Source organism: Mirounga angustirostris, unplaced genomic scaffold (assembly GCF_029215605.1).
Source record: "Mirounga angustirostris isolate CCGP_5_RB_7025 unplaced genomic scaffold, mMirAng1.0.hap1 SCAF_11, whole genome shotgun sequence".
Taxonomy (NCBI): domain Eukaryota; kingdom Metazoa; phylum Chordata; class Mammalia; order Carnivora; family Phocidae; genus Mirounga; species Mirounga angustirostris.
In genome coordinates, this window is record NW_026991719.1 from 121,059,390 (window position 1) to 121,063,454 (window position 4,065).

Below are 4,065 nucleotides of genomic sequence, written 5' to 3' on the forward strand. Positions count from 1 at the left end.
CCAGGATCTGAATTCTTCTTATTAAAAATAGTTTCTACAGGATTAAAAAAAAAAACATATGAAAAGCACTGGTGGCATTTCAGGTCCTAGGTAGTAATGTGATTTTTGCAACTTTGGTTATGTTATCAACATATACTTCTGTTGGGGTTAAATAAGGCAGAGATTTCATGTTGTTATTCACCTTCCAGCAAAGTGGTTGGTGGGGGAAACCCAGTGATCATATTTCACTATATATGATACTGTGTTTATTTTGAAGAAAAGAGGTAACAATATTTTGTAGGGTTCTTCTTTTTATTTTATAATTTGTAACATTATTTTTTCCACCATAAAAAGCACACTCATTATAGAAAATTTGGTAAATAAAGTTCTGTAGAAGAAAGAAAAAAATCATCCATAATCCTACTACCAAGAGCTGAACACTGTTGTTAGCTTTTTTTTTTTTTAAACAATTGTGTTCTGTAACATACATTAATTGATTTTTAAAAAGTTGTCTTTTCTTTATTATTCACTTTCCTCTTTTGAAATGTATGGGGCTCAAGCTTACCTGGGCTTGTTGCTCATTCATTCAACAAGCATTGATTAAGCCCCTGTTATGGGCAATGCACTTTCTGTGTGCTGGGGATGTAGTCACAAGCAAGATAAAGTTGGCCTTTCCCTCGTGGAGCTCACAGTCCAGCTGGAGAGGAAGTCAGGTAAAGAAGTAATGACAAGGCTATGATAGAAGGAGTACCAAGTTCTATGGGAGCATTTAGCAGGGGCACTTAGCCCAGACTTCAGGAAGAGGCATAAAATTGAAGGTAAGTAGGACCAACAGATGTTTCCCATGCAATCACTGTGTGGTGGGAGGAGTGTTTCAGATATGAAGGCCCAAGTACATGGAATATTTGGAATACAGCAAATAGTTCAGGATTGCAGCAACTTCAACTTAGATGTTAGATTAAAAGAACTTTATTGTTTTAAGATTTACTTTATTTGAGAGAGAGAGCACACACAAGTGGAGGGAGGAGCAGAGGGAGAGGGACAAGCAGACTCTGTGCTGAGTGCAGAGCCAGAGATCATGACCTGAGCCAAAATCAAGAGTAGGACGCTTAACCGACTGAGCCACCCGGGTGCCCCTGATCAGAACTTTATCACCCACATTTGTTTATTTTCTAGGCCATTTAAAAATTTTTAATTCCAGTATAGTTAATATACAGTGTTAAATTAGTTTCAGGTGTACAATATAGTGATTCAACATTTCAATATATTACTCTGTGCTCCACAAGGTAAGTGTACACTTAATCCCCTTCACCTATTTCATCCATCCCTTCTGATAACCACTAGTTTGTTCCCTATAATTAAGAGTCTGGTTTTTGGTTGGTTTCCTTTTTTGGTTATGACCCACATTTTAAAAATGGGTTTTATCTTGTAGACAGAAGGGAACCAATGAAGGTTTTTTTTTGTTTTTTTTTTGTTGTTGTTGTTGTTTAATATTTTATTTATTTGATAGAGACACAGTGAGAGAGGGAACACAAGCAGGGGGAGTGGTAGAGGGAGAGGGAGAAGCAGGCTTCCCGCCAAGCAGGGAGCCCGATGTGGGGCTCGATCCCAGGACCCTGGGATCATGACCTGAGCCGAAGGCAGACGTTAAACAACTGAGCCACCCAGGTGTCCCCCAATGAAGGGTTTTAAACACAAGAATGGTATGGTTAGATCTATATCCTTAGAGGTCACCCTAACTATTGTGTGGAGAACTGGAAGTGAGCAGCACTGGGGTCAAGAGAATCAGTTATGTGGTTGTTGTATTAATATAGATGTAAAAACATCGTGTCCTGGGCAAGGGTAGTGGCACTGTTGATAAAAGTAAATCTAAGAGCTGTTTGGCATGTAGCATTAATAGAGGACTTGGTTATTAGTTTGTGTGGGGAAGGAATGAGGAGGTTGAAAGGAAAGTGTAAATTTCAGGTTTCTAAATGATGAACCAACTGGAAACTGCTCCTCCCTCCACTTGTGCGTGCTCTCTCTCTCAAATAAAATAAATCTTAAAACAATAAAGTTCTTTTAATCTAACATCTAAGTTGAAGTTGCTGCAATCCTGAACTATTTGCCGTATTCCAAATATTCCATGTACGTGGGCCCTCATATCAGAAAGATAGTGGTTCTATTCCTATTCAGTGAGATGGGACAATGAGGAGGAGGACAGGTGTGGCAGGTTAAGATGAGTCATTTTTGGATAGGCTGTTTGAAGTGCCTCTGGAACATCCAGGTAGAAATGACTAGTAGGCAGTTAGGTATATGGGTTTGGATCTCAGGAGAAAGGTCTGGCTGGGTATAAAAGTTTAGGAATCATCAATATATAGATGATAATTGAAGTCCTAGTGAATAATTGATATCAACCAGGAAGAATAAGAAAAGAAGAAGGGACTGTAATAGAATCCGGAAGAACACAAACATTTAAGGGATGGTCGGAAATGGTGTAGCTGTCAGTGGAGACTGAGAAGTATAAGGATAAACAGGAGAGAGTTGTTAGGGAGGAAAATTTTTTCTATACCTTTCAAAATTCTTTTGGCTGGTCTGAGAATTAAATTGACATAAGACAAACTAACAGGAGAAAATCAAATTTAATTACGTACATACAGAGGCTCCATAAAGAATTAGAGGCCTATAGGCAGTCAGGCAATTGAGGCTTGCTTATATGCCATTCAGAGCTAAGGAGAAAGGGGTTAGGGGTCTGGGACTTCAAAGGGATGAAAATTCACAGGTAGATGAAAAAATAAATTTTTGGTAAACAAATGTTTGCTGGGCCATACAGAAACAATGGGATACAGAGAGAAATTTTAACAAACTTTGCTAGGTTCCTCCCTGTCTGCCACACTTAGTCCATATTATACTGTAGTTATCTATGCTAATAGCTCCCTTCCTGGAGTAGGTCCTCTATCTAAATTCTTTTAGGCAGTTAGCAGGAAGGCAAAAATAAAAACAAAAACTTCTTGAGCTTTCTGTTTCTTAGAAAGAATCCGCCTAAAATAATCTACATGCCAAAGAGACACATTTTGGGGTGGCAAATTTTGCTCCCCTACAGAGTATATAATGAAATCCAAGAGGATGGCATGTTTCAAAGAGGAGGGAATGATCAACAGCATCAAAATTCTGATTCATTTCCACTGGATTTGGAAACATGGAAGTCATTAGTGACTTTGGCAATAGCAGTTTCAGTAATGAGGTGGGAGCAGAAAGTAGATACCTTGAGTTGCAGAGTGACTTGGAAGTGAGAAAGTGAAAGCAGTGTGGACAGCTTATTGAAGAAGTTTGGCTGTGAAGGAAATCAGAGAAACAGTGGTATAGTTATTGATTGGTAGTTTAGGATGGGGAGAATTTTTTCAAGATAGGGAGTAGAAGGAGCATTGAGTGTAAAGGCTGGAGGTGTGGGAAAGTTTCAACTTGGCCTACTGATCCCCAACTTATCCTGTTCTGTTTATTCCATAGCATTTATCACCTGTGAACATACCATATAATTTAGTTATTTATTATGCTTATTGTTTATTATTTGCCTTCTCCTGCCAGAATGTAAGCTCTCCTAGGGCAGAGGGAGTTTTTTGTGTTCAGTTCAGGGATACATCCCAAGTGCCTAGGACAGTGTCTGGCACACAGTAGGTACTCAACAAATAAAATACCTATTGGATGATTGGATTGGAAACAAAGACATCACTTTTGCTATGATTAATGGGCGCTTCCAAGGCAAACTGAATTCTTAGAAAAAAAGCCAAACTGTACAACAAATGATCACCAGAGTTTAGTAAATAAATGGTTGCTTTCAAAGCTATTCCCCAAGAATCTGATACTGCTGCTCTAAATTTTAAGAGCTGCATTCAGGGAAAACTAAATGAAAAAGAGCAAATAAAAAAGTTCGCTGGGTAGAAATAAGTAATAAAACAACTACATAAGGAAACAGATACTTAGAGTATAAAATTGAAATTTTAGCAAAAGCAGTGGCAATCTACAGATATAAGCATAGTCTGATGCAGTACTTTGAAAGCAATACATAGGGACATCTGCAATGGGTTCTCTAACAGATTAGAAACTAAG